At 40.7% G+C, this 23,379-nt stretch overlaps 1 protein-coding gene across 1 annotated transcript in view; it reads left to right on the plus strand.

The window, feature by feature from the left end:
- The window catches only part of GPC4 (glypican 4), a 119,384-nt gene that overhangs the window by 21,785 nt on the left and 74,220 nt on the right, over positions 1 to 23,379 (plus strand). The gene's annotated exons all lie outside the window — the stretch shown is intronic.

The raw sequence follows: 23,379 nt of genomic DNA on the forward strand, positions 1-23,379 counted from the left end.
TTGTTGGCTGTTTCCCTCGTGGTCTTAGAAACCGTAGCATTAAGCTTACCCAAACTCTTCGCCAAGTGAGCCTACACAAGAGTGGGGGAGGGGGGTGTCCAGCCCATGGACTTTAGCTAATCAGAGACTTTTAGGGTTTGTTTTTAGGTTCCAGATAGGTGATGTGTCACTATATCCCCATTTGTCTTAAGTTAGATATTAAGTAGAGTTGATAAGCACATTTCTTCTCTGTGCTAATTAATTAAGAAGGAAGAATAGATGAGTGGGAGGAGGCAAGGAAGAACTTAGACTAGGGAGGGGTCTATGCAGGGCCTAGACAAATAGCTAGACATGTATCAAAGGAGACCTCATTTCATTAAGAGAAAAAAGCAGGTTTAGGTGAAAAGCTAGGCCAAGGAGCTTTTTGAAAAAGCTGGGATCACCCTTGTTGCTTGGATTCTGAAGAGAAAGCTGGATTAGTTGTGCCTCTCTGCTTGAAGTAGGATGCTGGGAAGTGCAAACTGCCTCAGCCAGTGTGTGTATGTTTATGGTTTGCTTGTCTGGCTGGTGCCTGGAATGTTGCCCATGAACTTCTGAAAGGCCACAGAGACTCTGCTCCCCGTGACTCAGAGTGCAGTCCCACAGTGGGAATTTTAACCAAGTCATTTTTTCAGAAAGTTAAATGGCAAGGCATTAACATCTAACATATGCTTCTTTATTCCAAATTTTCTTTAAATTGCTGCTGCACAAAATATAACTCAGGATCAATTTTTATGTTCAGAATACAGTTGACCCTGAACAACATGGTGGAGATGGGGCACTGAACCCCCATGCTGTTGAAAATCCAGGTATAATTTTTGACTCCCCAAAAACTTTACTAATAGCCTACTGTTGACTGGAAACTTTATCAGTAATACAGGCAGTTGATTAACACATATTTTGTGTATTATATGTACTATATACTGTATGTGTACAATAAAGTAAGCTAGAGAAAAAATAGTATTAAGGAAATCATAAGACAAGTATGTTTACAGTATTGATTGAAAAAAATCCACATATATATGGACCCTTACAGTGTTGTTTGAGGGTAAACTATAGTCTTTCTGGCCATCAGAACAATAGCAGTACACACCCTCAATTTGCAGCATTGGCCACATGTATATTTCGTGGTCACAACACAGTCATCTGGGATAGAGGCCCTTTACCCACCCTCTCAACGTTTCTACCCTTCCTGGCTTTATGTACTCCTTTCCACACCCTGTACTCTATCAATATATAGCCAAATCACATTATTCATTCCTCAAGAATAGCCCTGACTGTTGTTCCCAGCCCAAATTCGTTCTTCTCCTTAAATTTGCCCCTTCTGCTTCTGCCAACTAAAAATTCTCATCTCTCATAGGTCTTTGTATCTGTTTTTCTGACACCCATGGTTGGACATCTCTCCTTCTTCCATATAGCATTTTACTATGAATGAGTAAAAATAGACAAATGAATAGACATTAGAATAGTTGTTTATTCATTTATTCTGTTAAGTATTTATTAAACATACTTTATGTGCTCAGCTAAGTTGTTTATTCTGTTAAGTATTTATTAAACATCCTTTATGTGCTCAGCTAAGTGTCAGTTGCTAGTGCTAGAAAAATAAGACAGTCCTAAAGGAAATAATAACTACCTTATCTTAAAAGTGGCTATTGATTTTATTACCTCGAAAGGGTTGTAAGCTCCTTGAAGTCAGGTGTCATGCCTTGCTCAGCTTTATAATCTCCCATCATGCCTTGCAGACAGTATAGGGGCTCAGTAAATGTTTATTGGTTTGATTCAAAAAACACCCAGCTGCTTTCCCATGAAGAAACGGGGCATACGTTCCCACAACCCTTTCCAAAGCATCCCCTTTGGTGCAGCACTTCGATTTAACAACAGTGGGCATGTTAGACTTTGAAAGCATATTCTTCTCTCCACATTAAGTGGACTGAAAACACAGCGGGGTTAAGACTGCCAGATACAGGAAGGGTTGTCCTTTCACTGTGAAGCCTCAAAAGTAAGGACTTCTGACCATTTGTGCTAATAATTGCAAATAGTGTGCAGATAAGTGCACATTCCAGTCTGCCACCTATTTTGTTATGCCCAGAGTTGCTAAAGTGTATTTAGCTACAAACCTGTGCATCATTTGAAAAGATTGGATGGCATCTACTCAACTGTAGGAGAGCCCAGCAGAAGAATTATTCCAGGAACAATAAGGCTTTTGGACAATACAGAAATGTTGAGGAGAACAGTTTTCTGATAATATAGTTCTTGAACTTAAGCCTAGCATGAAAATAATATAGCTAGGGATAATATACATTGAGTGTAAATGGATGTTGAAAGTTAGAAACCAAAGAACTTACTGAGGGAACTCAATTAGAGCATTTGGGCCCATATGTGAGGCACTAGAGTTAGGATAATGAAGGTCTGTAACCTCACAAGTTCAGCATACCAACATACCATGTGGTTAATGGTAAGCAACAAACATTTTGAAGTACAATGATAAAATTAAATCCAGCTCTAACTTACAGGAAACCCTGCCTCTAGAACAAATTATAGACTTATTAGTTTTATCTGGCAATACTTGTCCTTTAAGTGGTATATAATTATTCCTAAACCTTTCAGGAAAGAATTTGAGAATATTTTAATACCATAAGTTGTAGTTCACTAACAAGTGGAAATCTCATTGTCTGCCGTGCACTTTGTAAATTTTATTTATTTATTTACTTATTTATTTATATAACTTTATTTAATGTTCAAAAGTTAACCTTTCCTCACCAGAATTGCTTCCAATCCTCTGCTGGCAGACAACTATAAATAACAATGAATTAATATCCCTACAAAAATGCTTCAGGACAATTATTTGCAGCATATAATTGAATCCCACTGCTGTCTTTCATGCATCATTACTACAGTAGCAGGAAATACTGGGAGACGGAAGGAGAGACTTTCATTCCACCCCAAGGATAACTGTAGGCCCTTGTCCATAAAGCCACTTTGCTTTTGAGATATGTTAGGGCCAGGTAAGATTTAGTGGACATATGTGAAAACAGGGTCCTGTCAGGATGCTGATCTTAAGTCATTGAGCAGATTTACAGCCTCTTCACAGAGGTGCAGGTATTCCTCCTCTATGTCCTGCTGATCCCAGCTTCTACTGCCACCAACATGCCCAAGTTGCATGGAACTCCCTGATTGAACTCTCAGAGGGGAGAGACTGGGGGCTTCTGACTGTTTCCCCCCTCAAGTATTAAGACAGATCTGGCCTCTAATGGATATGAGAATTAGCTTGTGGTCCAGAAGCACCAAGCAGATTAACATATGAGTGATTTTCCCTCTAAAATCTAATGCTGCATAAAATTAGCTCTAGTTTCAAAACAAATTAAACGGACTAGAAACTGGAGCAGGGAGGAGGTAGTTCTTTGTACTCAGAGAATAGGTACTTTTACTTCAAGTGTGTCAGAGTGAATTAGGACTATTAATACTTTAATAACTCTGCTAGTTATTGAGTCAGTCCTTAAAACAAGGGAGGCAAAGGGGGATCTGAATAGGCAGATCTCTGACTTAATAGCCACTTCTCAGGTTGTTCTTTAGTTTCTGGGTATGTGCACCTGCCTCCCATTTCCATTAATACCATTAAGGGCTGCTTATTGTGTGTAATACAGGATCATCAAGGTCTTCATTGCTGTACTTTGAAAGGGAATAAAATCATGTCCCTTTCATTCTCTTTGAAACATTACATGTTACAATTAAGAGCCCTTGTGCTTTGCCCAATTACTTTCCAAAGTTTCTTGATGATGTGCCTAGAAGTAATTTTAATTTAAACAAGCAAATATGAATTCTGCATTTAAACATTTTCCAATTCCATCTGTGTTCCTAATAGAATCCTCTGAAAAAACTGCTTAGATGAAAAAAAAAAAAAACCCCAAATGAAAACCTGAAGTAAAATGGACTCTAGTGCCCTTACTGCTGTTTAACAGCCACCTCTCCACCCCCCACCCACAAGGCCGCCTCATAGAGAAGTTGATGCACAAAGAACATGTATCAGTGTTCTCAACGAAGCTGAAATCCCAGTCCTCTCCTGTGCAAAGTTGCTATTATTTTAGAAATATCCTTTAATTTTAGCATTGGCTTAATAATACCTACACATATATAATCCATTCTCAAAGCAACCATTAATTTTGGCTGCCTCATTTTTCAAGATGTAGATGTGGGATAGCAGAAAGAGCTCAGCAGTTAGATGACCTGCATTTTAACTAATACTGGAGTGCCTGTTTGTTAAGCTTGGCATTTCCTGTATTTATTTCATTGAATTTTGTATTGACTTCATAAGCACCGCAGAGAGGATTTTTATCTTAATTTTTCTGATCAAAACTGAGCCTCAGTTTCTGTAACTGTAAAATGGGACAATGTTTTCAGGGCTTCTGGTGAAGACAAAATAAAATAGCATGTGAAGAGGCTTTAAGCACCATATGCTGGTGGGCCTGGGGAAGTCCAGACAGGCCCCTCCTGGGGTACTTGCTTCTGTTTCTCAGGGTTGCATTATGGGCCCTTTTCCTCCTTTCACTTGGGCCTGGCCACCAACCTCCTTTAATCCCATGATCTGTACCCTGCCCTGAGGTTTACTGGTTCCTTGTTGAGAAACTAAAGCTGGGAACATGATTGACTTAACCCTTTAGGTATTGTTACTTAGGTAAGTCAAGTACCTGGCCTCACCCACCTATGCTGTCCCTCTCCCAGCCTAACTGGTATGGTAGTCTTGGCCATGGAAACCTAGGCCTGCCCCTTTCCTCCTGACCCACCAGGGGTATTCATTGGCAGCAGCTGTTCTGCAGTGGCCCTCAGTTGCTTGTTAGTAAATGCATGTGATATTGTTCTACCGAAGAAGCTGATCTCTGAGAGCTTGAATGGGCTCAGATGCTGTCTCCATTAGGCTGAACCCTGCCCCTGTGCATGTGTTCTCTGCCACAAAGAAATGTTCCCAGCAGCGGTGTCCAACTGGCCCTCCTATCTTTGGACCAGAGTACACTCAGGGCCTGCTAAACCAATCCACAGCTCAGTGGATTATCCTCATGGCCCCAGTGCTGAGAAGGATGGAGGCCCATTGTAAGTTGTTTGTTGCATTCCTCCCCTACAACCTGCCCCAATGTCTCAGCCATTGCCTTCCTTTTGAGACCAAGTGTGGAAGGCCTATTAGCTGTTTTCCTCTTTGACATCCTAATTTTTGGCCTGTGCAGGCAACAGCCTTTCTTCAGGACCCCATCAGTGAGAGGCCAGAGAGGCTGAGCCCTGACTTTGAGCTGAGTCAGGGAGGAGCAAAGCGATGGTCAAGGTTGGCCCTTGCCCCTCAGCCCTGTACAATTAAAGGTATGAGCCTAGACCAGTGATGGCGAACCTATGGCATGCGTGTCAGAGGTGACACACGAAATCATTTTTTTGGTTGATTTTTCTTTGTTAAATGGCATTTAAATATATAAAATAAATATGAAAAATATAAATCTTTGTTTTACTATGGTTGCAAATATCAAAAAATTTCTATATGTGACACAGCACCAGAGTTAAGTTAGGGTTTTTCAAAATGCTGACACACCGAGCTCAAAAGGTTCGCCATCACTGGCCTAGACTGACTTCTGCAGCACTGGTGTGGAGGGACTGGGACCAGACATCAGTCTCCAGGGGACAGAGCCCTCCCCTCCTCCAACCTACCTTGTTTGGAAATATTGAGTTATACTTTAAAATGTATTCAAGAGAGTTCCAATAAATTTTTTCTGTACTTTACAGCTTCCTGTCCTGCAAGTTGTCTAAAATCCTAGCCCACTGCCTCCCACTTCTGTGCAGGCCAGGGTCAACCACAGGCTCCACTGAAGGGGAAGAACGGTGCCATGTGACTCTCAGAGAGGCTTCTCAGTCACAGCTGTTTTGACTCGGCATGTGGCCACCTATGAGCTGTACAAGCTTGGTCTGGTGAGGAAAGCTCTTAGAACCTGGTTTTCCTGGGTTGTAATGTTCCCATTTCAGGGCTTGTGTGTGAATATTCAGTGAGATGATGCGTATGAAATAGATGTGCATATTAAGCACACTCACAGTAGAATCTCCAGAAAATGTAGGCCAGTCAAAAAAAAAAAAAAGCACCATATGAAAGGGATGTTGCCATTAAGACAATTACTTCTGTTCTGATTCTGAATACTTGCAAGTAAAAATCAAAACCAAATGAATGAGCCTAATCTTTTAACTGTTCTTGATTAACAATTGAATTCTTTAGTGTTTCGGAGATTTCTACTAAGACAATCTCTATTACAAACATTTTTATGCTTCTCCCCCCTCCACCTGCCACCTCATAAAAACTGATTTGCAAATGTTACTCTAAGTCACCCAGTTTGCAAGAAATACTGAGTCCTTGAACTAAATGCTGTACTACAAAGTCAAAATGGATCTGTTCCTGTGAGGCAGAAGCTGTGTGGCACATAAATACATTTACTTTTTTCACCCACAAGTTGGAAAGGTGCAGGGAAATGGTAAGGAGGTAATACTAAGCTCTCCGAGGCATCATTTACTTGTATTAAGATGTATTTTATTATCTTTATGCAAATAAATGTGCTATTATTGTGAGTCTGGGCAGGGGGGTCTCTGGCTCTGATCTGTGGCCTCTTTGAATCCAGAAGGCTTCTACAGAGATCCTGAAGGGCAGTGCTTCCCAGCAGGGTTAGAGACTATGCAGAGAGGGCCTTAGTTTTCAAGCTGAGTTCAGCTTGACAGGTAGCACAGTTATTCTTTTTGTTTTGTTGGGAGTGGGTAGTGGGACAGAAAGGGGAATGCTGGCTAGTAAGATTAGCAGGACTGCTGAAAGGTATTCTTTAAGAAGAGGAAGAAGAAAAAGGAACTCTTACCATTTGCCACAGCATGGATGGAACTGGAGAGCAGATAAATACCACATGATCTCACTCATTTGTGGAATATAATGAACAACATAAACTGATGAACAAGGACTGATCCAGAGACGGAGAGGCATTGATTGGACTGTCGGGCTTTGGAGGGAGGGGAGGGGAGGGTGGGGGAAAGGGGGAAAGATCAACCAAAGGACTTACATGCAGGCATATAGGCCTAACCAATGGACACGGACAACGGCGGGGGGGGGGGGTGAGGGCACGAGCGGGGGCAGGGTAGAGGGTAACGTGGGGACAAGGACACATATGTAATATCTTAATCAATAAAAATATATTTAAAAAAAAAAAAAGATTAGCAGGACTGTGGGGATGAATGTGCTTGGGATCTGACATCTTTACTGGTAGCTTCTTAAGGCTCCTGGTTACTCTTAAGGTCTTTGACAGCCTTGGTAAGTGATACCTGACCTTTTAAGGTCCCTGTTTGTACATGTAGTTCATGTAGTTCGATAGCCCGAGGTCTGAAGCTTTCCGGAAATGCTTTACATGTGCCAAAGACAATGGCCAGAGTCTGTGTTTGGCTTGGGCTCTCACTCCTACTTAGGTAATTGTGCATCCTTAAGTAACCTTTCCAACTGAAGACTGAAACATTTATAGCAACCCTAAAGTTCCTCTCATCTCCTCTCCTTACTCTTTTTTTCTTTCAAAGTTTGAACTTTGAAATCCTCATAAAAAACTTTTTAAAAGAAAGAAATGACTTGAATTGACTGCAGATTTAACAACAGGGTATGGCTTTACTGCCATCTTTAGCTGAAGGACATGGCTTTGTTTGACAGAGATCCTTGAGTCTTATTAACTTTGAAAAGTTGATAACACTGTTCCTTTCAGGAAAAAATAGAAAAAAGATTGTATGGCTTCTTTTTATTAGAAAGGAGTAAAACTATCACAATTAGTTAGGGCTTTACAATTTTTATCTTGCACATGGCCATTTGCTCTGGGTAGTAGTTTCATTTGGACACATGAAAGTGTGATTCTTTGTGCATTTTTGTTTCTCCTTAGAATATTCTCATCTTGCTTTGTCACAATAATAAGCATAAATGTTTTTGAAAGGGCTTTTAGACTTATTTAAGAACTACCCTTAATATGTTATAATAGACTATTTTTAGAGCAATTTTAGGTTCACAGCGAATTTGATCAGAAAGTACAGAGAGTTTCCATGTGCTTCCTGCCTCCCCACACATGCACAATATCCCCCATTGTCAGCATCCTGCCCCAGAGTGGTACATTTGTTACTGTTCATGAACCTATATTGACACATCATTATCACCTAATGTCCATCATTGCATTAAGATTCACTCTTGGTGGTATACATTCTGGGGTTTTGATAACTATATAATTGCATGTATCCACCACTATAGTATCACAGAATAGTTTTACTGCCCTAAAAATCTTTACTTCAACTATACATTCCTCCCATCCCCCCCAACCCTTGGCAACTACTGATATTTTTACTGTCACCATAGTTTTGCCTTTTCCAGAATGTATGTAGTTGGAATCATACAGTATGTAACCTTTTCAGTTTGGCTTCTTTTACTTAGTAATATGCATTCAACATTCCTCCATGTCTTTTGTGGTTTGATAATTCATTTCTCCTTAGCACTGAATAATATTCCATTATCTGGATGTACCACAGTGTATCCATTCACCTACTGACGGACAGATTGCCTGCTTCCAGGTTCTGTAAATAAATACCAGTGTGCAGTTTTTATGTGGAGACCAGTGGCCTGGTGCACAAAAGTCATGCACATTAAAAGGGAATTAATTAAAGGAAATATTTCAGTATTGCTATTTGCCCATTTTCTATAATAGAAGTGTCAGAGATGAAATAAAATTAGTAAAATGTATATGAAAATCTTCCTCCTGTCAGAGTCTGGGGCATGCTGCAGGACCCAGAGTCAAGTCCTCGCCCACCCACATGCACCTCAAAATCATGTGAGACACAGACCCGGCCGGCCTCACCCCCATTGGGCGAGATCCAGACCCGGCCAGCTCCACCCCTGTCAAGCCCCGCCGGGTGGGGGGCGCAACCTCAGGTCCCCCGTCAAGCCCCGCTGGGCAGGGGGGCACAGCTTCAGGTCCCCTGGCCCGGTGCTGGGGTGGGTGGCGTGGCCTGAGGTCCCCTGGTCTGGTGCCAGGGTGGGGGGCATGGCCTGAGGTCCCCCGTCAAGCCCCACTGACAAGAGGCACTGCCTGAGGTCCCCCGTCAAGCCCCACTGGGTGGGGGGGCACAGCCTCAAGTCCCCTGGCCCAGCGCCACACATCCTCAGGTCCCTGCTGATAGCTTATTACAGCTCGTTATGGGAACTCCACCTCCACTGTGGGTGCAGCCATGTTGTGTTACAGGAACCCTGCCTCCACTGTGGGCACAGCCATCTTGTGATGGCGTGATGGAGTGAGGGTCAATTTGCATATTACCGCTTTATTATATAGGATGTTTTCAGCTCATTTGGATAAATACCAAGAAGTATGAGTATATCAAGTTTTGTAAGAAACTTCCAAACTGTCTTCCAAGGTGGTTGTGCCGATTTGCATTTCCACCATGAATGAATGAGAATTCCTCTTGTTCCACATTCTCACCAGATTTTGGTCATGTCAGTGTTTGGCATTTTAGGCCTTTTAATAGATGTGTAGTGGTATCTCACAGTTTTGGTTTTTTTAAAAGATATTTTAAAGATTTTAAAATTGATTTTTAGAGAGAGATGAAGGGAGAGAGAGAGTGCAACATAGATCAGCTGCCCTCCTACATTCCTCCTACAGGGGATGGAGCCTGCATGTGATGATGCCTTTCCAGGAATCAAACCTGTAACCTTTTGGTGCATGGGATGACAGCCAGCCAACTGAGCCACACAATTGTTTTAATTTGAATTTCCCAATGACATATGATATAGATCATTCCTTCATGTTTGTTTGCCATCTTTACATTTTCTTTTTTTGTTGTTGTTGTTAATCCTCACCTGAGGATATTTTCCCATTGATTTTTAGAGTGAGTAGAAGGGAGGGAGAGAAACAAAGAGAGAGAAACATCGATATGAGAGACACATTGATTGGCTATCTCCCACATGCACCCTGGCCAGGGCCAGGGGTCGAGCCTGCAACCGAGTTTCGAGGTTTGAGCCCTTTGCTTGGAATCAAACCCAGAACCCTTCAGTCTGTGGGCTGATGCTCTAGCCACTGAGCCAAACTGGCCAGGCCCATCTTTATATTTTCTTTGATGAGATGTCTGCTTAGGTCTTTCCCCCATTTTTATTTTTTTTAAAGATTATTTTATTGATTTTTTTTTTTTTTTTTTTTTTTTTAGAGAGAAAGGGAGAGGGAGAGAGAAACATCCATATGAGAGTGCAACATTGATGGCTTCCTTCCTGGACATGTGCCTTTAACTGGGAATTGAACCAACAACTTCCTGGTGCACAGGCCAATTTGCCCAATCTACTGAGCCACATCAGCCAGGGCTATTTCCCTATTTCTAATTGAGCTTGTTGTCTTATTATTCATATTTTTTTATCCTATGAAAAAAGTATTTTGGTCTTTTCTAACTAGCACCTGGACGTTTTGATTCTGGTACATATTCCACTTAAGTATGTAGAGTTTAAGGCAGATCATGCTGGTATATGTTCCTCTGGGCATGCTGAAGGATTCACGTTTATTAACAGGTTTCTGGTGAAAGGGCAGATAGTGATCTACTCTACTCAGTGTGCAGCAACTAGTTAACTTATTGAATATACAAACACTGAAGGAAAGTATAGTCAGTTCTATTACACAACATACTCTTTCCTAAAAAATCTCTGTGCTATGCCAAAACATGAAGTGAAACCACAGGCCTTATCGGAAAATTGGGGTTAGATCACTTCAGCAAAAATCTTTGCCAGTGGCTCATTGAAAAATTAAGGAACCTAATAAAAAACCAGTAGCACAGTTTTGTACATGCTAAGTGGTTAAGAAATAAATATTACAATAAATATGGCATTTTACCTTTAAAACCACCTGTACTTTGCTTGTGGACATGGGCATATAACGATGGCAGCTTGTGAGTTGTGAAGTGGTAGAAGGAAGGTGATCTGAAATCAGATGGAAAATTGTTAATACTAAATGTGAATGGATGTGACTCTTAACACAATGAACTGAGGGAGCTGGTGGATGCTTGATGTGTGTATGTTTTGTGTGTTCTTACAGGGTTGGTTTCAGCTAGTGCAGTTTTTTTATTTTACCCAGTGTTTCTTGATGAAATCACAAGTAAGCAAACATGAGATTCACATTATGCTCAAATTGTTTCCTAATACATCCGTCACTTTGGAACAAATTCAAATTTTCAAAATAAGTGTTATAGCATAGACCATAATTAATATCCTAAGTTGCATTCTGGAGCGCAGGTTCCTTTTATCCATGTAGTAGCTGCTCACATATGACCTGCTTTGTATGTGCTACTCAGAAGTGCTGCCATGGAGAGCAAATGGACCGAAGCTCTTATCAATAGTCTGTGCTTCCACCAAGGGTCTTTTGTGTTGCTTGGGAGGGCAAGTTAGCATGCAAAGAGCTAACTTCTGGTTTTAGGTTGTTTCAGATTTAGGTTGTTTTAAGACTTATTGCTTATTCAGAATTACTGGTATGGATGAAGCATTGACCGGGCTGAGCGGTGAGAAAGCTTCCCTAGAGCCAGTCTAACCAGGGTTGGATGCATGTTTGAGCCATCAGGTGGACTGTCTTCATAGAGCAATTAAAAGCATATTTGAAGCAGGTCTTCTTTCCAGTTTCTGGCCTTGGATCTTAATAGTATTCAGTTGGGTCTGCATCTCTTTTCTGTGCACATTTCCCCTTATGGATTACAAAGTTCCCTTGCTGTGGAAACATTAAAAAATTTTTATTGAATTTATTGGGGTGACAGTGGTTAATAAAATTATATAGGTTTCAGGTGTAAAATTCTATAACACATCATTTTTATATAGTATTGTGTGTTCATTACCACCAGTCAAGTCTAATTCAGTCACCATTTCTCCTCACTACCTTCCGCTACCTCTCCCACCTCCCTTTTCCTCTAGTAATCACCACACTGTTGTCTGTGTCTATGAGGTTCCCCCCCCCCCCCCGCCCAATCATGTTAAAGACTGGTTTCAAAGGGAAAACAACACCTTAGAGAGGAAATTATTTTCAAAAATAGATATTCACATTACATATAAATATACAGACAAGTGCTCCAATAACAACAAAATGCTGCCCTTCTGTTCTAGGAAATAAATACCTTATTTTCATTGTGGAAGGAGGAAATCTTCACAAATAGAAATGCTCTGCTCTCTGTGTATTATTTCCTATAATCCTCCCATCCCCCACTGAAGATGCTGGGGACTCAGAGTGGCACTATTAATATTTTTTTGAAAGCTTTAGGTTTTCCTTTAGATTGACTGATATGCCATCCAGGAGCTATATCACATTTATTCTAGGTTTGATTGGGAATGGTTTTTGCTTGCATTTTTTTTTTTTATTGCTTAAAGTATTACAAAGGGTTGCTTGCATTTTAAAAAGGTTTTGTAAAGAAGATTCAGGACTCTCATCTCTAGGTCAAAGCAGTCCAATTTTATGGAGCCCCAAATTTCTCTATCATTTGCTATTTAGAACCACTCTGTTGTATATAGAAACTTCATTGGTTCAGGTGGAGAATAGGAGTTGGTATCTTTGCTTAGAGTAGGGGTAGGGAACCTTTTTTCTGCCAAGGGCCATTTGGATATTTATAACATTCTCAGGCCATACAAAATTATCAACTTAAAAATTAGCCTGCTATATTTGGTCAAACATTTAATTAACTCACCCCTAATGCCTTGGCAGGCCAGACCAAATGATTTTGTGGGCCTTGTGGGCCAGACGTTTCCCAACCCTGGTTTAGAGAGTGAGGGCAGTGATTTAAATCCTTGGCTTACTGATTGCTTCTCTTACTCAAGAACTTACTATGCACCAGTTATGATTTTCATGTTTTTATTCTTTAATCCTTGCAAGACATTGTAAAATTAGTTCCTCCTCCCCCATTTTTCACTTGAAACTTCTCTGAGTTACTTGCATGCAATTTGAACCCAGAAAAAATTTTTTTAAAACTTTTGCTTCATTTTTTATTGAGGTGAATTTCACATAACAGAAATTTCGCCATTTTAACCATTTTAAAGTGTACACTTCAGTGCTATTTAGTACATTTACAATATTGTGCAATCATCCGCACCCTAGTTGTAGAACTTTTTCATCCTCATAAAAGTTAAATCTTATACCATTAAATGACCACTTCTCATACCCCCCTTCCCAGTCCCTGGTGAGCACTGATCTGCTTTCTGTCTCTGGATTTGGCCCATTTTTGATATTTAATGTAAGTGGAATCATAATATCGAACCTTTTGTTTGGCTTCTTTCATTTATAATATTTTCAATGTTCTTTTCCATTGTTGCATATATTGGCACTTTTTATGGCTGAATAATATTCCATTGTATGGACATACCATATATTTTATCTGTTTGTCATTCATTGGTCATTTGGGTTGTTTCCATCTTTTGGCTATTGTGAATAGTACTGCTATGAACATTCGTGTACACATTTTTGTCTTAACACCTGTTTTCAATTTTCTTGAAAAAAATGTACAATGAATGGAGTTGCTGGGTCATATGGTAATGCTGTTTAACTTTTTTAAAAAGTTGATTTCAGAGAGGAAGGGAGAGGGAAAGAGGGATAGAAACATCAATGATGACAAAGAATGATTGATCAGCTGCCTCCTGCATGCCCCCTATTGGGGACTGAGCCCGCAACCTGGGCATGTGCCCTTGACCGGAATTGAACCCAGGATCCTTTAGTCCTCAGGCCGATGCTCTATCCACTGAGCCAAACTGGCTTAGGGCCTATGTTTAACTTTTTGAGGAACTGCCAAACTGTTTTTTATCATGGCTGCACCATTTTACATTCTCATCAACAGCGGGTAAGGTGAACACAAAAAGTTTTTTACTCCGGTGGGTGTGCTCATTTTCTTTGGCTATACTGTGTCCTAATAACTCCCCGAAGGTTCCAGCAACCCCTTGGTAAATCTCATCTCCAGCCAACATAAAAGCATGTTGCAGGATGTCTCATGTTTCAAGGGGAAGTTGTTGGTAATCTGACTTTGGCTTGGGGAAATAACAGGTGTTTGAGATTTATCAATGGACACTGTCCTCTTCCTCAGTATCAGGTAGTAATTAAGAGTATAGGCTCTGGAACTACAACTTGTATGATTCCAATTCCAAGAAATATCCAAAATGGACAAATACAGAGAGAGAGAGTAGGATCAGCAGCTGCCTAGGACTTAGGGAGTGATGACTAAGGTATGGGATTATGAAAATATTCTAATATTGATTGTAGTGATGGTTGCACAACTCAAAATATACTAAAACTATTGTATGGTGCACTTTAAATGGGTGAATTGTATGGTATGTGCATGATATCTTATTAAAATACTAGAGGCCCGGTGCACAAAATTCATGCATGGGTGTATGTGTGTGTGTGTCCCTCAGCCAAGCCTGCACCCTCTCCAATCTGGGACATCCCTCTCACAATCCAGGACTGCTGGCTCCCAACTGCTTGCCTGCCTGACTGCCCTAACCGCTTCTCCCTGCCAGCCAGATCACTCCCTAACCACTCCCCTGCCAGCCTGATCGATGCCTAACTGCTCCCCTGCTGGCCCAATTGCCCCAAACTGCCCTCCCTTGCCAGCCTGGTCACCCCTAACTGCCCTCCCCTGCAGGCCTGGTCGCCCCCAGCTGCCCTCCCCTGCAGGGATGGTCCCCCCCAAATGCCCTCCCCTGCAGGCCTGGGTCCCCCCAACTGCCCTCTCCTGAAGGGATGGTCTCTCCCAACTGCCCTCCCCTGCAGGCCTGGTCGCCCCTAACTGTCCTCCCCTGCCAGCCTGGTCACCCCCAACTGCCCTCCCCTGCAGGCCTGGTTGCTCCCAACTGGCCTCCCCTGCAGGCCTGGTTGCCCCCAACTGCCCTCCCCTGCCGGCCATCTTGTGGTGGCCACTTGTGTCCACATGGGGGTGGCCATCTTGTGGCCACATGGGGGCAGCCATTTTGTGTGTTGGAGTGATGGTCAATTTGCATACTGGTTGTGACTAATTAGCATATCAGGGCTAATTAGTATATCCCTCTCTTGTGTTGGAGTGATGGTCAATTTGCATACCGGTCATGACTAATTAGCATATCCTGGCTAATTAGCATATCCCTCTCTTATTATATAGGATTAAAATAGTATTGTAGGCACTGGAGCTTTACTACCACTTATTAGCTCTGATCTTTGACAGGTTCCTTACTGACTCTGCTCTAGTGTTCATATATGTAAAAGGGGGTAAAATAATAGTTTTGTACCTACCTTACTGAGTTGTGAAGATCAAAGGAGCTAATATAGATAATACAGTACTTCCTCTGGTACCTGACACATAGCCAGTGCTCAATGCATGTTACTAACTGTCAATATTAGCATCATAAATATTTTTTAAAGATTCAACTGATAGGTGGTGTTAATGAGAGGGCAATGAAGACAGGAAGTAGATAGAATTCCTCTTAAAATTTAAATTCTTAGTTCAACCCTGTTGCCAAGGAAAATAAGCAATATGGAACAATGTAATGAGGCAATAATTTGGATAGGAATGGGAGATGAGGTCATGTAGCAGGGGTGTTGAGTAGACCTGGGGGCTAGAAAAATAATTTTGGTGCTGATGTAGGAGAGGAAACCGTATTAAAAAGATTGTTGTGCCCTCACTGACAACAGATGTTGGGAGGTCTTGGGCTCTGGGCTCCAGGGCTTCTGACACCCTTTAAGTTCTCTCTTGTTCCTTCTCCAACACAACCTCACAGTTGGAGAAGTCCTGGTGTAGATTAGCTTCCTTGGATATGGTTTCCTCTCTATTTTCTTAAAGCCTCCCATCCTTTGTGTCTCCAGGACCCTGAACGTAGGTGCTCATGCTAGTAAAGAAACCAGCAGCTTTTCAAGAGAAACAGGGAAAATCTGGGATGGGATAGAAGGCAGGAGTTTACAAGACACAGATCTATGAGTGAAAAGAAAGCAGAATAAAACACTGAGCTGCCCGACTGGTCCAGTTACTCTCAGGTTGCAAGTACTCCAGAAAAAGCATCCTCACTGTGGTCTGTGTCCCTGCAGGCTCCAGGCATTAAGCTTCTGCCCAGGGCTTACCAGTCAATGTCCTGTTGAGGGGCAGGCAAAAGCAAAGGTGAGCAGCCCCCTCCCCACAGCTACTTGAGGAGACAGGCCCAAAGCAGACACTTCCAGAGAACAAGCTTGAAAGTGCAAGTGGACAGGCTGTAAACCAAGTGTGTAGAGTGCCGAGGCAGTATGGGTCACACTTTATTTTCACCAAGTGCGTTGTTGCCCTCTCTATGCCTCCTTTCAGTAAGCCAGTGCAGTGGGTGGACTGATTCTGTTTTACAGCTGGGGAAACCCTGAGCTACCAACATGTTAAATAATTTGTCACTGAGAAAACATTGAGCCTTGATGTCTGCTTCTGCGAAGATATTTGTGTTGGATTGCAGGGAGCTGATATAGGGTTAAGCCTCGGACTGACCTGTGGGCAAAGTCACAAACAATTCCCAGCTTAGAAGGCACAGTCCTCTTAGCATAATTAGGCTTGACCTTATAACACTCCCTAGATCTTATCTGGGAAGCTAATGGGCTGAGGAAGTGCAGGAAGTATAACCATGGTGTAAACAAGTGAAACTCACAAGAACAGTGTAACTTTGGTAACCACTACCTTGTTTACCTCTCACTATAAAATAAAGGCTCAGCTTGCCTTGGGATCTCTCTCTGAGGCCTCAGCCAGGCACAGGGAAGATCCACGGAGACTAAGGAAAGCTAGAGAGTTCTGAACGCTGTCTCCGTGTAAAACATTCTTCACCGACTCTGTCCACACCTTTGGGAACCCCTGGACCCCTGGGGTTGGACCCCAGCATTGGATTCCATCATGGAGGTAGGAATGCTTATGTCAGTTGAAGCTGCACACGTGCACACCCATGCCCAACACATGCCTGGGCAATCATGGCCGAAACGGGGATTTCATTGCCAGAAGTCTGGTGAATGTGAAATGCCATTGGCAAGGACTGGGGCTGGAGTGGGCAGCCTTGTTGCCCTGGGGAGGTTTTTCTGGGTAGCAGGAGAGAGCTTGGGGGTCAGATTTGTAGCTTCTCCCTGCCCATCCACCCCTCCCCAGCCTGCTGTCTGTCCATCAGCTGCAGGGCCATTGGCCTGAACATACAGGGCTGCTCCTTGGCTTTGAGCCAGTGGTGAGCTGGGAGCCTCTGACTTTGAGACTTGGCCCTTTTCAGTTCTCTTTGTTCAGAAAAAAGTTTCATCCTGGCTCTTCTTCAGTGGCTGCTGAGGATTAGGAGAACCCTGGGGAGACTTGGCTATAGGACAGCTCTCAAAGCTCTGTTGGGAAATTTGAAGAGAGGCCATTTCTCTCTGTCTTATTTCATGTTACATTCTTCTCTCCCTTCCTAAATGAGATTTTACTGTTGCAAACCCTACGGCATAATCCCCTAGTGTACTTTTGTGATTCTGCAGCTATGTGATTCTGCAGCTATGGAGGGGATTAGATCAGTATCTGGACCAATAAAATATTTTAAGGACCGTACAAATGGACAATATGAAGGAAAGTTCCAATCTAGGTGCTTATTTTTAATAGTTGCATCAGTTAGAGCCACTACTTGCTTTCCTTGGTTAACATTTCTTGTTCTATTTTGTTTTCTTTTTTAAAAGCCTGCTTTTCAGTGACTGGATAGAAAAAGAAAGAAGGGAGGCTTCGCTCCCTTGAACAGAGTTGGAGAATTTGATTGCTAGATGGCCAAAGTCTGTGGTATTCCCAAGTACAAGTGGACCATTTTCAAGAATGTATAACTACTTGTAATATCTCCAGTTTAATATTTTTAAGAAATGGAAATTGTCTCGGTTGTAAAGTGGTTTCCTATTAAACTTTCATTTTCTTTTTGTTGTTTGTTTTTTAGTGTTTGTGGCTTTTACCTTAAAAATATGATTTATTCCAGGATCATGAATAGATTGTTTTTGAAAATATGATTACATTACAGTAGATGAGACAGATATTTTATATTTTCCATATACTACCCTTTGGTGTAAATCTTAAATATCCCTTTATCCATCGTGTTGTTATGTTTCTTTTGGTAATTGGGGAGAATTTTACAGTGAATTGCTTCCATTAGAATTATTTTCTTGGGGACACATTAAGAAATCCAAAGGCTGTAGACTACTACATATACACATACCAGGGGTGCGTAGTTCAGTTTCTGTAATCCCACAATACACAAATGTTGGCAGGATTTCACTAATTGCATTAATCCTGTGAGATACTTTGTCATGCATGATAGATGATATTTACAAATTGAGGTCTGAAATGGTCAGAAGCTTTGAAGATGCTTTATTATGCAGCATGTGGTGATGGAAGTGTTTATATTACTTGTTTTAGAATATATTGGCCAACCAGGCAGCAAAAAAAATACAGTCTCATAATAGGCTGCAACAATTTCATAACAAACCAGAAGCTTTCTGGCGAGTTTTTACATCCTATGCCAACAAGGTTTGACAAAGGTTTTTTCAAGGTCTTAAAACCCTATGGAAACTTGGAGGGTTTTGATATCTCATATGAAATTTATGTCATCTACATACCTGTTGAATGACTTTATTAGTAAATTTCTGTATAGTGAACTTGCAGTGGAATATGATAGCCCTTCTAGGAGCTTCTGGCTCTTTAAGGTCTCCCCTTGATTAATGAGAGAGGATTTGAGTATAATTAGGAATCACATTGTGTTTGAAGACTGGAAGTGGAAGCCCAAGAAGGGTCACTGATTTATTCTCAAGGTCATAGAGTCAGATTGTCTCACTAGGCCTTGTTTCCTCTCAACATGTGTAACAGACTGTAGGTTTTTCTTGCCCCTTTCTCCCACTCTCCCAATTAGATACTTTTAAGCTTTTGAAGGTTTCCATAATCAGAAATTCTAGGTTCACCCTAGCCATACTCTTCGTGACTTCACATATTTCCCTTTTCTTTCCTTCATCTACTTTCACCCGTTAGTCTGTTTCTCTCACTGGGCTTCTACCTTCCTGTTCCTTTCATTTATTTGCTACCTTTTTCCAGAAAGTCTCTTGGTAGTGTTCATGAGATTTAGAATAGCATATGGTATTCTAGGCACAGATGAATTGCCCTATTGTATAAAGAGTAGGGTTGCTTTTTTTCTTTGGTGGCTATGGGGGCGGGGGGCGGGGGCGGGGAATGTTTGTTTTGTTTTCTCTGACCCTTCCATGTGATGCCAAACACTTGCAGCCACAGCAGTATCATGGATTGGGGTAATTTCCCCCCAGATTTGTAGAGCTAAAAGTCATATACTATAAAACTCACCTTGTGAAAGTGTACATTCCAGTGGTTTTCAGTATATTCACAGAGTTGTGCAACTATCACCATCATCTGTTTTAGAACATTGTTTTTACCCTAAGAAGAAGAAACTGTACCTTTTAGCAATCATTCTCCCTTCATCTGTCTAACAGCCCTAGACAACCACTAATTTGATTTCTGTACAGATTGATGTGGCGAGGGCCCAGTCTACCATCATTTCCTTGTAATAAAAGCAGTCACTTGGCTGGTCACTTGTCTACCAGTGGCCTTCCTGATTTTTGCCCATTTCCCCTTATTACTTTGATATGTCAGTAACTATTTAAGAGTCAAGTAAACTTGAAGATGAGTGTACTCTGCACACCATTCTTGTTCTATAGACCCTAACGTGGGACCCTAGAAAACCTATATGTGAACTCCCTTTCTGATGTCTAAAGTTCAGCCTCATTTTGTCAGATGATCACTTATCTTTTGCCTCTGAGCCCAGTTCTAGTGGGGAACCCCAACTAGAAGCTTTTCTCAAGGCAGAGACTTTGTAACCCCAGCTCCAAGCCCAATGCCTGCTGCCACATGGTAGACACTCACTGTTCACTGAATAATGAACTCATGCACTGATATTGAGGATTAAATTACCCTAGCTTTTTGACACATACCTGTCATAGTTAACTAATTGAGCTCATTTATACTTCTGTGCTTTTAAAAAATATATATAACTATATATATAACTGTAGAATAATTTTAAAAATAGCATGTAAAGCTGATGTCAGAATAAATTCTGGGTGTTCTGGTTATATCCCATTTTGTATATTAATTAGAAATGTATGCTTTTCTCTCTACCTTTTGTTTCTTATCTTGTGAATCTGGTCCTATCCGGGAGAAAACAACATGATGCTTAGAGGACATAGTTATGTTTATTCTTTCCTACTAATGCTCTAGAAATCAGTACTCCAGGTAGCTGCATTGATTTTTTTTAGCTCTTTTTTCCTTATCTGAGGATGAACATCTAGGAAGGAATGTTTTTCCTTGCAATCCAGGACATGCCTGTTGTAGTCAGAACATAAATGGGAGTGTAGAGATTCTATCTCAAATTCCTTTGATTGCGCTAACAGTGGGTCTGGTGTAGAAGTATGAAAAGTGCCAGTAAAATGTTAATGGGGATACTCAAAGAGTTCAAGGCATTTTGAGACATAGGACATGTTCACATCCCTCTGGTGTTGGTAAAAATTCAAAAGTGAAACCTATAAGAGTCATTTGGTTTTAATGTTGTCCAATAATAGGATATGAAAAGCAACACATTAAGGACAGTATTGACAATTGCTTTGCGCTTTCAAAGCTTGCTATCTAAAATATCCCAGCAAATTTCAAAAAGTGATAAGCAGGAAGTGCAGCAGTTTGGAAGACATATGCTTGCTCTTAAGTAAACGCCTAAAATGCTCCTAATTTGTACCAGAGGCCTTATCAAAGAGTTTTGCAAAACTTCCAGTTCGGCAATTATGAGTGTTAGTTGAGCTTAACCTCTGAGTCGTGGGTTGGGGAGTGGGAAATTATCATTTCATTCTACTTTCAAGACAAGTAGACTTTTCTAAGAGCACACAGTGGGCTAGAGGAAAAAAGGAGGGAATTTGAGAGGTTCCTCTTTTTGGAGCTGGTACACATTTCTTCTAAGAGGACTTTCGCTACTGAGCAATCTAGATATGAGTGTTTGTAATAAATATTAACCCCACCAGTGAAAATTGGCTTCATGTTAAGCTTTGAATTTTACCTGTTCCAACCCTCAAGCCCTATTTAGTTATGATACAACTAGGAATCAAGGTTGTTGTTTTTACAATTCCTTTTACTTTTAATTTTTATAAAGACTTTTTAGCAGTCCAGAAGACAAACTCCATATTAGGACAATAGTGACACATATCTTGGTGTCTGTGACTTTTAAGTAATAACTCATTTTCCTAGAATTGGGATCTGTGTTTCTTGAGAAGTTTTAAAATACAGTTAATCCTTGTAAAAAAGACGGTCAGAGAAATATTGTAGGAGATGCAAAGTATCTAACTTTTTATATATAACTGTCAGCAACCAGGATTTTTAAAAATTGAATTTATTGGGGTGACATTGGTTAATAAAAAAGCAACAAGGATTTTAAAATAATACAATCTTCTTCAGGAAAGATGAAGGGATACTGGTTTCTTTATGAGTAAATGGAGACCATAGTTATTTTTCTCTAACATGGGGCAATGGAGTAAAAATCTTTTACTATATTTTGGCATTTAGAAAAAACTGTTATAACTTGGAGAGGAAGAAGAAGAGAGAGAGGGAGAGGGAGAGGTAGAGAGAGAGAGAGAGAGAGAGAGAGAGAGAGAGAGAGAACACATTCCCCTTTATGCCAAGAGTCTTGATTTTTAATCATTTCCAGAAAATGTTAAAACCTGGAAGAATTCTGAAGGGGCTAGCTAGTAAGTCAATGAATGTTCTTATTGAACCAGAAACTATATTTTCTCTGAACATCTGAGGTGTGGTGTTGGGAAGAAACCTGAAGCTGATGGGCTGTAGGTAGTTGTAGACAACTCTAGAAAGTGTTAAGCTTTGGAAGGGGTCAGGAGATTTCTTTCTGGAAAATGGACACCAGCATGTTATGATTACCCTTAATTTATACCCTTGGGGCTGCCTTACCAAACAAAAACTTTCTGGAATTCGAAAGCAAAATTTGGATTTCCTATAAGCTCTTTCAAACTGTTGAGCCAGGGCTGATGGAGTGGCTTGGTGTTTGGGCAGGGTGTTGAAGGAATGAATGTGTTCATTTATGGTACGAACAGTACTCATTTCTATGAAATCACCTGCAGCCCTGGCTCAATTTTAGAATGACTTTTAGAATGTTCTGGAAATTAAATTGCTTATCTTGGGGGCCTCAGTTTCTGTTGGATAAGTTAATTGCCTCTCCCTTTGAGAAACATAGTAAGAGGCATAATGACCTAAGGTTTATTATATTTGTATTAACCAATTTGGAAAAGAGAAATCAACTCAAGGATATTTTTTTTCTGTCAAAGAAATGGTATGCTCATTAAGGACAAGCTTCATGTATAAAGGTGGCTTTATTTATATTTGGAACTGATGGCTGCGGGCTTTTATTTGATAAGTTTGTTTAGATAACAAAACAGTATATTTCAGCATTGAGGCATGGAGGCTGCTGAATTTTCTCAAAAGACAAGAGTGGTTTGAATAAAATACAAGAGTTTGTGGTAATATATGTGTCTTTGGGTTTTTAGTCCTGAAACTGAAGTAATTTAAATAATGAACACTGCAATTCAAAGTACTGCATATTTGCTTTAGGAATGTAACTGAATACAAGTTGTTTCTTAGCAATTTGTAGTTATATTCTCCTGTCTTGTGTGTTCAGTGGTTTTGACAGACTCTACGAGAAGAGATACTGAGGCTAGTCTAGGCATAGAAGTCAAGAATTAAAGTACGTTTTTAATTAACAGTTTTTAAATTTGTCATAGTTCCCAGTTACCTTTATATTTGAACAGGAAAAAGGCTTAAGACTTTTCTTAATTTCCTAATGGTGCTCATAAAACACATTGAATGGAAATTTGTCTAAAATTAATTTCATATGTGAGTATACACATACACACATCCAGACACACAGCAATTATAATGGGATGACTTGGTTTAATGAATTTTTCAAATATTTTAGCAAAGGTTTCAGAGCACTAATGAAACAAAAGCATTAAGGATTGCTTGTCATAGCTAATAAAGTTTGCTTGGATCTCGTGTAATTTTTCTGCCTCACTTCACAAAGTAATTGAAACTTCCTTTTTGCTTCTAGCCCCCCCCCCTTCACCCCCAGTCCCAAGAGCTACAGTCTTAAAAGAACATCTCTTTGGTTAGCAAGTCTATGGAATTTTTCTGAATGTAGATCTAGGTCCTCAAATAGTGACTGAGCTAGTGATCATTCAATCCTTGGAAGGGAAATGAGTTAAATCTGTCAGTGGCTTCTAGAGGCTGAAGAACATCCAAGGAGAAAAAAGGCTTGTTACACAATTGGAG

Source organism: Myotis daubentonii, chromosome X (assembly GCF_963259705.1).
Source record: "Myotis daubentonii chromosome X, mMyoDau2.1, whole genome shotgun sequence".
NCBI lineage: Eukaryota > Metazoa > Chordata > Mammalia > Chiroptera > Vespertilionidae > Myotis > Myotis daubentonii.